At 47.6% G+C, this 10,220-nt stretch overlaps 1 long non-coding RNA gene across 1 annotated transcript; it reads left to right on the top strand.

Annotated features, from left to right (window-relative positions):
• Nucleotides 1–6,757: 6,757 nt before the first annotated feature.
• LOC107306861 lies at nt 6,758–10,214 on the top strand. The gene is made up of 4 exons (XR_001552277.2): nt 6,758–7,793; nt 8,167–8,325; nt 9,056–9,168; nt 10,007–10,214. It is a non-coding gene; the product is annotated as an uncharacterized LOC107306861 (long non-coding RNA).
• Nucleotides 10,215–10,220: the final 6 nt, after the last annotated feature.

Here is a 10,220-nt window from a genome sequence, read left to right as displayed (position 1 = left end):
TTGGGCAGCCCTGTCATACTTTGGGATCTCAGTGCCATGGGGGATTAGGGCCTAGCAAAAGGGATTATGGCCCACCAAAGGGGATTACAGCACATCAAAGTGATTATGGCCCGTGAAAGGGGTTTATGGACACTAAAAGCTCAACCCAATGTTTTTGCAGGGGAAAGCAGATGATCGAGGCTCAAACCAAGACAAGAAGAGCAACCTGTCCCTTCAGCATCCTGGAGACAACATCAGGCAGGATCCAGGCTGAAAAAAAGGCAGTAAGGCACTGCAAGCTCTGTCTGCTCTCTAGCAGAGCTTGGGGCAAAAATTCAGCCACATCAGAGGGAGGGTGTAGAAGAAGATACGTGTTGCTTACTTAGCTGTCCCAGCTATGATGTATTGCTATTTGTCACTGATTGGGCCAGTACTTTTTGACTTCAGAAGATTCCTAACCTGTTTTGCTTTCCACTTCCTGAGCTGCATTCTTGTTGTCTTATTGTATGGTGCCTTACAGCTACAGCCATTGTGAGCTCCAGCACTGACCTGTGTGCCTTAGCGGTAGAACTCTATATGGCTTTTAAAGTGTCTGCGACCTCAAGTGCCCTGAGCTGATTTCCATTCCGCTAACCCAGCCCTGTCCCACCTAGTGTGCAATGTGCATTGTCTGGGCTGATGCCAGGCCAAGGCGAGGGTGCATTGCTAACTCAAGTTACAGCAAGTAATTGTGTGCGTTCTGTTACATTGGTTAAAGACAGTCCTGTGAACGGTGAAAAATATGCAGCTTTGCTTTCAGGTTTGAAAAAGAAATTTGAGAATAGGCTTCAAGATTGCAAAAAAATTATCAACATTTGAAACTCCATTTTCAGTCGATGTGAATTCATTATTTTCATCATTTTCAAATGAGATGTATTGAGTTACAACCAGACATTCAGCTCAAACAGTCTGATGCCTGATGCATCAGTTTCACAAAGCCAAGGTCATGTATCCAAAGAGTTTTATGGTTTTATTGCTTGCTTCTTAACAATGTTGTAATGTTTGAAAAGTTGAAATAAATTTTGTTTCCTATACACAGTAGCTATATTATATACTTTACAAGAACGACCCTGACAGTAATGCCACCTATTTTATGATGTTGGCCCACGATGGTAGAAGCAGATGTCTGTAGGACAGCAGAAGAAGTCGAACCTTCCCACCAGTATTCCATTACATGTTATTGCTGTGTGACAGATGGCAGCAGAGGGGCAGCCTGACCAAATGGTGCCTGACATGGAAGGACGTGTGACCAAAGATGTGGATAAAAAATTGTACCTATTGACATCCAGAACCTGGTGAACGTTTATGGAGACCAAGCAGTGTATGTGAGCACAGTGAGGAGGTGGGTGGTGTACTGTGACTGTACAGCAGGTCACCTCCACTGGTGTGCATTTTGACAAGCATGGTGTGCAGGCTTTTATTCACTGCTGGTGAAAAAGCATAGCTAATGGTGGTGACCATGCTGAAAACTAATGCTTTCAAGCTAGTTACTTTATCTGTCAAATATTGTTTCTGTGCTCTTTCTAGCGGCTGCAGTTTCCATGTAAGTACATATGAGGCATTACTTTTGGAGTGATCTGTGTATGTGCTGCTCAGAACAAGTCCTGTTCACTCAGTGTGGTCAAAGGGTTGGACACCAACTCACTAACATGCTCATTCATGAGAAAAAAAAAAAAAAAGGAAAACCCACTTAGACTACTATTTCCATCACTGTGCTACAGCTGCCCTGATAAGCATATCCCACGTGCATCTTTCTGCCTGTGTTCCCACCATGCAGAGGGAGCACCATCCACTTTGGGACCCAGCTCTGGGGTTGGATCCTATCCCAGCAAGCTCTGCACCGTGTTTTTGGAGTCCAGGGGGTGGGAGGGAGCCTTAAACATCCAAGTCTACAGCTCAACGATGCCCCGGGTCGACACAAATCCCATCCCCAGGGCAGGGAAAGCCCCTGTCTCCTTGTGCAGATGCCTCCTGACGACCAAGGCAGAAGTTCTTAGAGCCGGGATGTAGACACTGCAATGGCACAACCCCGTGGCAGCGAGGGGAAGAGCAGTACAGCAGTTTTCCTCCGAGCGAAGAAGAACCAAAAGGCCTGCAAGCTATTTGCATGCACCATGTGGCAGTTACTCACTTTGCACACTAACAAGTTGATTCATGTTTGAGAAGAATTTTTATTTATGTCTGACAGGAAAAAGGCCTTCTGCTCTATAATGGACCATTTTGGGTAGAAAGGAGCTGCTGCCTGCCATGCATCTGAACAACATCCCCACACTGGATGGTTTATGAACCCAGACAAACCTTGCATCCCAATGGCCACCTTCCAGTACAAAGTTGATGTTTCCTATGTCCATATTCATAAGAAATCGTCCCCTTCTCCCCCAGCAATAACAATGATTTAGTTATATTTCAGCTTTCTCCAAACCTGGAGGAAGCACAAAAGCAGGTTTTATTTTTCTTAGGACTGAATGAGAGCAGTGGTGTGTTGATGCCTGGAGCACTCAGGAGCATTCTTGCCTAAGAGTGTCTTGACAGAGAACAGTCCTGATCACCTGCACCGTCGTTTTGTTTCATGATTTCTGGAATAACTGCCAGAATTTCAGGTAAATGTAACATCCTGCAGTAGTCCCAATGTACAGAGCTTGGTATTGCCTGCAGAATTTCTCTGCCTGCAGAAATGTCACTGCTCGTAGAGTCCAACACCGATGTATTTCAACTTGAAACAATACGAATTTCACTTTCATAGGGAATTAGAAGAGTTACACACCACATTCCTAATTGATCACTGAAATGTGGGTGTGTTTGTTTGACAAGCTCCATGTCAGCATGCTTCTGAACAGGACTCCTTTTGCCTTCTTAAGCTCTTCTTTTTTTCCCCTAAGAGGTAAAATATTCTCTTTGTCTTCCAAGATCACTTAAAACATTCCTATTTAGTACACCTTTGAGGCAGCCAAGTTGACAGCATTACACACATGTTGTGTGTATGCTGGACTGGAATGAGGGCTTCCAAATCACTCTGAGGTAAGGACAGAAATTTTTTTTTTTCCCTTCACAAATTATATATTCAAAGGTCAAGGGACAAAAATGTCCTAGATCACTGTGTGCAGGGTATGCTTTTTGAACATAGACCTTATTTTCTTGCTTGCACACTCCTACCCCGCTGCGGCCCATAGCCAGAGCGTGAAGCACGGCAGCACCTCGGCCTGCACAGTCCACGTGTTCTGCTACTGTCTCCTCTAAGTTAAAAGCGCCTGTGTTACCTGTTGTAGTGCCGTGGCCTTAATGCGGGAAATAACCGCCGTGGGGTACCAAAGACTTTCTCCAGGGTCCCTCTGCTGGCTCTCGCCGTGCCCAGTGCCACGACGGGGACAGCACACAGGAGGCGGTGGAACGCGGTGGTGCCACGCTACCACCACCGATGCGCTCCTGAGGGAAACAAGGCGGATATGGGTGGAAGCGCTGGCGGCTGCACCACTTCCCTGCAGGGCGCCTTGTGGAGCGGAGGATAGTAGAGCGCTGGAAGCCTGAGTCTCAACCCGTCCAGGCTGGGTGCCCACCAAGTGCGTCTCATCTGCGCTGCAACCCTTCCAGTGCACCTGATCACTGACTTTTCGCAGATGAAGTCAAATTAACTGAGTTCTTGCCAAATGTGGATTTTCATTCCCAACACCTGCTCCTCTCCATGTCAGTTCTATGGCAATTTTGGGCTTAGATGTTGGCAGGTGACTTCAGAGATCAGTGCCCACAAACTAAAACTATTATCCCAAAGAGAAAATGACACAATGGAGATTAATAAAGTCCTGAAGCTGGTAGGCAAATGGAAAAAGTGGTGCTCAGCTCTGCATGTTCACCTGGAAGAAGGATGGGCAGATGCTTCCCCCAGACAGAAGTTACTCTGGAAGTCTCAGTGTTTTGTGCCTGAGGATGGCAAAGAAGTCGGACTGTGGCTCCTACTCCTGCAATGCCAGCAATGGAATAAGCTGGCAGGAGACTTCCCTGAATGTCACTGTTGCAGGTGATCACTAAAATAGTGGTAAAAAATGAGCTTCCCATGGGCTGCACTGAGAGACATGGAGAGATGCTGCTCTTCCAACCCAATGCTCTTCCTTTGCTCCACCAGTCTCCAGTATCCCTTGCTTACTTCACTTCATTCTTCTTCCTCCATCTCCCAAGGTCTTGCCACCCAGGGTGCCCGCGTGCTGTCAACCAGAACTCATTATAGGATAGGAAGCAATCTGCAGTCTTTTGTACCACCTCCAGCTGGCGCCAAGCCACAGATCTTGGTGCAATGGGCAGAAGACTTTGGCCATTCCTTCTTAGAGTATGTCCCTAAGCCTAGATCAACGCCACAGTGCTTGGCCAAGATAGCAATGGGCAGGATATGGTCAGAGTGGTGGGCAGGGTGCCTGTGGACAACATTAATTCCCAGCTGGATGTTTCATGGACCAGAACATCCAGCAGAAACAAAGCAACCAGTGGGTAAACATGAGCCCCATGGCCTACCAGAGCTCTCCGTGCTGATCCCACTGTGATTTTGCCCCCACTTTCACAGACTGTTTCTCTTTTTTCCCAGGTCTCTCCCCTCCCTTGCAGGATGTGCTGAGGATTTCAGTGGTTGCTGTGGTCTTCGCTGCTGTCTCAGGATGGGGCATAATTTTTCCTGTCTGCCAGTCTGAAAGGACTGGTGTGGGGCAGCCTGGGGGGACAAAGATATCATTCCACTCTGCTCTGATGGTTCGGGTTGGACGGGACCTTGAGGATCATTTGGTCCAATGCATCTGTTAACAGATCAGGTTGCTCAAAGCCCCATCTAACATAACTTTAAGCACCCTCAATGATGGGGCCCCCACGACTTCTCAGAGCAACCTGCTCTATTACACAGCACCCTCACTATGAGACATTTCTTCCCTCCAGGTCCTTTGAGATGTCCCTGCCCATCAGCAAGGATCCTGATTTAATCTCCTAGGCATTGGCGATATTTCCTGTTCCTGTGTGGCTGGCTTAACATGTTAATAGATCTGGGTTTCGTAGGTTTGAGCCTGTGATATCTTGGTGGTAAACAGCAATGAAACGAATCATTTCAGTCTTTCCTTTCAACACAGCTCTTGGGATTTCTAATGCACATTCTTTTCTGCTTTAAAACCAGATTCGGAGTTAGAGAAATGCCCTTCGAACTAGTTACAAGCACATCTCTCACTAGTTTATGGCATTAATTTGGCTGTGTATGTTTCTGAGTGTGTGTGTAGGTAACCAACCATGGCCACTCCAGCCTTTTCCTGCTGCCACACAGGGCAAGAAGCTTGACTGCTTCTTCTCCACATGCAGGTGACTTCAAGGTGATTTACAAGGCAGGTTCAGGCTCTTTTCCCCCTTATCCACAGCTCTGTGTGCTCCCTGCACGCCTCCTGAAGACCTGTGCAAATGAGAGGGCACACCTAAGGACTGCTGTTCTCACCTGGCAGCATCTATGCCTGCAGATAATTTCTTGTGCTTTAACTGTATTTGCTGAAATGCAAATTACTCTGTATAAGCACTTTGCCTGTCACAGACTGACAATGGCTCTTCTGATCCTTGCTGGCTTTTTCTGCACAGGAAGGAAAATATGTGGTGTTTTGGAGAGTGGTGTGTAGGCCAAATATGAGCGTTGTTTGCGTAGAGGATTTCCTGCTCACACTGCAGCATGGGGAAGTGGAGGTCTGGCTCCAGGTAGCCAACAGCAATTTGAAGTGTGATATTCAGCTTTTTGCCAGCACTCGAGAGCATTCTCTGCTGGACCAGACCGCGTCTGTTTTAGTAGTGAGGGTTAAGAATTCGTTCCTTTCTATAGCTTTTAAAATTCTCTCCTTCAGTTCACCCCAAGCAGCAGTAGCTGAGCGCTCGAGGTTCTGCATGAGGGTTCCTCGCAGCTGGTCCGAGGGGAAGCAAACACAAACCCTCCCTTTGCAAGGGAATGATCTCGCTGCAACAGTAAACTGATGGATCTGGTTACAGGTGGCAGTACCCCCTCTCAGGGGCATAGGTTGTGTTTGTCTATCTGCCTGCCACCTGCCACACTTTCCTGCTGCCCTGATACATGAAATTATGTATCAACATTCTGTCTTTGCATAGTTTTGTTAGCTGTCTTGGTTTCTCTCTAATACCGTTAAGCTTTTAAAAGTGATTTAATCTAGCAAGCCAGGGCCGGCTGTGGGATGCAATGATCAGACCATGGAAGGAGATGCTGGTCTCAGCACAGAGTGCCCCAGTATAGGGCTGTCCTTCCCCAGGGGCAGCAGTTTGTATTTCCCTTTGCTCTCAAGCCCACTTAGCTCCCCCTAGATGCCAGCATCACCACTGGTGCCACTTATCCCAGCTTGGTGGCACTGCTGAAGATGCTGAGCCCTGGGACACGCTGCCAGCAGGGTGCTGTGCTGCTGCCTGTGACTAAGCTGTTGTGCTGGTTATCAGCCCTCTGCCTGCCCAATGCAGCGTTGACAAGTAGAAGGACAGAGAAGGAAGCGGGGCATAGCAGCTTTCAGGGCCTCTAGCAGGCAGATAATACTGGTGCATTGGGTTTACATGGCAGGGTTTTGGCAGGGGGGCTGCATGGGTGTGAGCAGAGCCCTGGAGCTGTCCCGTGGTTTACAAGTGGGACCCAGAAAGGATTGCCAGCATTGAGTTGACATTACAGTAACAATATTATGTTACAAGCACAGCTGCTGAACTGTTGTGTAATATACGCAGTGCTTGTCAGCAACACCATAGAAGCCTTTATATGTTATGGATGATATTTGTGAGGTAGCACTGTGGATGGGGAGGCATGTTGTGAGATTGCTGTGCTTTAACATGATACAAGTTATGACAATGTAGTTAAGCTTGCTAATGTTTGTTAGCGGATACCCCTGCCCTGAAATTTGTTTAGATAACAGAAAGAGCTGTGTCTCTGAACCAAGGAGATAAAGAAGTTCTGCTGAGTCTCAGTACCAAGGAAACAGGAGGTGCTGTTTGGAATGGGTCACTGAATATGTAACGTAGTCCTGCAAAAACTTCTGCTTAGACAACACAAGTTACGTATACAAATAGATGATCTTTTGTGTAAGGTATGTGTGATGGGAGGATTATCCCTGTGCATCCAGTGCTGCCCACGAGAATACCTGCTTTATGGAAATAAAACTTTTGCTGTTAAGTCTCTCTGCGTCCGTTTCTTTGATTGAGTGCATCTCATCCACTGCAGGAGCCGTCATCTGAAATCCAGGGAGAAAACTCTTTAACTCCAATGTGGTGTTAGGAAATGGCTTTCCTTTATTCCTCCCAATAGCTATCAGGTGACTTGACAAGCACAAGCTCCACGTTTACACAGTTAAAACATGCATACACGGTACACTGCTCTTTCAAGGACTCATTAATGTATGCCAATGTGCCTTTGGGCGTGCTAAGTGGATTCTAGGATTGGTGAGTGCCCACTTACTTTCCCATTCTTCACCATCTGCTTTAGCACTCAGACATTTCACTCACTTTTATCCACCTTTCCCCAGTTCGGGAAATTTCTGTTTTTTCTTCGGTCGTAGTGAGCCGCTTCTTAAAGCAATATATGTGGAACCCTAAGAAAACGTCTTTAGGCCTTCTGAGGTAAATGGTTAACTCATTCTGATCCCGCAGCTTCCTGGGAAGCTAAAAGGAGAAGTACATCAGACTGCTGCGTGCTGTGGGTGGCTCCCGGAGGTACCGCCCATACTGAAGGTGAACAATACCGCGCGTAGTGAAAGCAGGAGCCTTTTCAAAGGAAGCTGCAAGAGGAGGTGAGTGAGCGCACGGGCTGAGCTGGCCGGGGGTAGGGAGGGGCGAAAGAAAAGGGGTATGGTTAGAATGAATGGGATGGAGCCGTGGGAGTGAAGCTATGGGGACAGGGGACCCCTTACTGCTTCCCACACTGTGCTTCCATTCTCCCATGTAGGGACCCGGTTCTGTACCTCTAGCTCATCTCTTAGTTTATTTACTTTTATTATAACCTATGGGCTCTACTTTCTCCTTTTTTTCTTTTCCATTCTTCTGGGCTAAACCCGATCTAGCAGGTCAGCCCAAAACTGGTACCGATCTACTCAGTTATTCCTCCCCAGGTGTAGGACTCAGTACTTGACCTCATTGAACCTCACCAGTTTCCTCTCGACCCAGATCTCAGTTTCACTGAATGGCAGTGCAGCCTTCTGTTGTATCAGCCACTCCTCCTGGCTTTGTATCCTCCTGGCTCCCGAAGGCACCGCCCATATTGAAGGCAAACAACACCGCAAATAGTGAAAGCAGGAGCCCTTTCAAAGGAAGCTGCAAGTGGAGGTGAGTGAGCACACGGGCTGAGCTGGCCGGGGGTACGGAGGGGAGAAAGAAAAGGGGTATGGTTAGAATGAATGGGATGGAGCCGTGGGACTGAAGCTATGGGGCCAGCCTCATGTTGTTTCTAGACCAGAACATGTCCCTAAAGCAGACCACCTTGACGTTTTCTGGTCCCATCCGAGTCTCTGCAAGGCAGCTATAAGCATGTTTGCACCTCATAGCAAAGTGTATTGTGCACTGATTTGTGCTTGTGATCTGGCTTGCAAACAGGTTGGCATTGTGCATACAGGAGTTTCTAAAGTAAAGAAGGAAAGCCTCCTAAAAATACAGTAACTCCAGAGAGCAAAAGCTAAAAGAATTATGAGACAGCACTCAAATAGGCTAAGAGCATTAAATTTGGAGAGAAGTGGCTGGGATGGAAGTGGGGTTGAGGTTTTCCAAGTCATTAAGGTGGATAAGGAGATGCAGTGCCTGCAACCACTTGACAGCTTAGTCATCTTGAGGAGATGAGGGAAAGTGTTCAAACTGAATAAAAACGCTTCAGTACATGCAGGGAACATGACCATAATGGCCAGCAGCTCTATAAACGAATACCAAAGGGACAGTGTGGAGCTGCAGCATTTCAAATACACAGCGCATGGGAAGGGGTGCAGAGTGTATCACTCATGCACAGGTCTCAGTACCATCTGATAGCAGTGGAAGGTGCTGATGCTTTTTGTGGTGTCATTTGCAGGTGGAGACACTATTCCTAGAGAACCCCATGAAGGGCACATTGCTGCAGGAGGAGCTCAGACTTAATGAAGGCCTGAAGACACCCGCAGTTCTTGGCCATGTTCATCACACACTGTGAGTATGAGAGAGGAACTCAGCTGTGCACATCCTTGGGCTGGGTGCTGCAGGGCAGCTGTTCTGGTTCAGCAGATCTGGGAGAGAATGACGGCCGGCCCTGAAGCATTTTCATGCTCCCTTCCACCACTGTCATGGTCAAGGAATGAACATCTCAGCAGGTGCTGCAGCGCAATTGTGCCTGAGTACCACTAGGTCCTGTTGCTGGGACAGCATGAGGCCTGGGGGTGGAGCTGTGCTGAGCCTGGTCCCATTGAGCAGTAACCTCCAGCATAGCAGAAATGCAAAGTCATGGCTTGAAATGGTGATTGAGCACCTGGTGGGGAGGCAGGGCCAACCCAGGGGAGCTCAGGTGCATGCAATGTACCTGAGTGACCAGATGGGATGGATCCACCCCTTCCCAGACCTCATTTAAGGGTTGGCAGTGGAGACAAGGGTATCTTGCTGGAGATCCCTGCCTACCTGAGCTCTTCCAAGGGTAGGTAGCTTCCTTCCTTGATTTCTGTGCTTGTGGCTGTTGCATTTGATCACATCCTCACTTTTTGCAGCCTGGGATCTTGCTGCTCTGCTGTCATTGTTGTACTTTCCATCATGTTGCACCCTAGGAGTCCAGTGTCCTGTTATCCTCCTTCCAAAGGCAAAGACCTGTCTGAGCTTGCTAAGAAACACTTATGTAATGGGTCTACAAAAGTGATGTGTTCTTATCTTAAAATGGGAGAAGCAAATCTGATGTGTCATAACGGGCCAAGAAATCAAAGGGTCTGTGAACCAATCAAGTTGTACTTCAGCTTTTCTTTTAAACTAACCCACCATGCTGTGGCATCCCTCTTATTTCCAGATGTGTTGCTGCTTTTGCTGGGTTCCTCCCTTGCAGTGGAAATGACAGAACGAAAACTTGCAGCAGAAGGATCCTCTGTCGTGCTGCATGCACCGGCAATCAGCAATGTGAACATCACTGAGTGGGAATACATAGATGGCAGCACACCAAAATTCATCTTGCAGTACTTTGCCAACTCACGGGATCTAATTGTTTACAATGCATACCAATGCAG

The sequence above is a fragment of the Coturnix japonica genome (genome assembly GCF_001577835.2).
Source record: "Coturnix japonica isolate 7356 chromosome 4 unlocalized genomic scaffold, Coturnix japonica 2.1 chr4random1037, whole genome shotgun sequence".
Lineage (NCBI taxonomy): Eukaryota > Metazoa > Chordata > Aves > Galliformes > Phasianidae > Coturnix > Coturnix japonica.
This window is presented reverse-complemented; position numbering and strand designations above follow the sequence as displayed.